The following is a 625-nucleotide window of genomic DNA, read 5'->3' on the forward strand; positions in this document are numbered from 1 at the left end:
AGCCTACGTTTTGTAGATTTGTTGTTTTTTGTTCATTTTGCCTCTAGGGAAACAAAAAAGCAAAATTTCACTTTTTACCTCTAATTAGGGTCCAAATCTACATTGTACCACTAATGTAAATAAAATTTCTTTATGTCTTTACTCTTATTGTCCTAACAAATTTCCATTTGAGGAAAGATAATCAGGAAATAATAAACTGAAAACACAATGGCTCAATTATATCTAAGACTTGCTTTTTGTTGTTTTGTTTTGACCTTGTGGCACGTGGGTTCTTCCTTCCCAACCATAGATTGATCAAACCCATGGCCCCTGGAGTGAAAGCAGTCTTAACCTATAGTTAAATAGGTTAATAGATAAATAGTCTATAAGTACTATTTAGTTTCATTTAGTATGTAGGGCTTTCCATATTTAAGACAAATGTGCTCTTAAACATTGCATGTATTACTTGTCCTAAGCATTTTTAAAATATCCTTAACGTGTATCTCACAGACTCTTTGGATAGTGTTCTTTTTCTCAAGAAGATTGATAGATGTTGGCAGAACCATTGTAGACAGATGGTAAGATGGAAAAAAGCATTACATTTCAGTTAAATATTGTAGTTAAAATAAGTTTCTTCAAATACAAG

Source organism: Bison bison, unplaced genomic scaffold (assembly GCF_000754665.1).
Source record: "Bison bison bison isolate TAMUID 2011002044 unplaced genomic scaffold, Bison_UMD1.0 scf7180017858718, whole genome shotgun sequence".
Taxonomy (NCBI): Eukaryota; Metazoa; Chordata; class Mammalia; order Artiodactyla; family Bovidae; genus Bison; species Bison bison.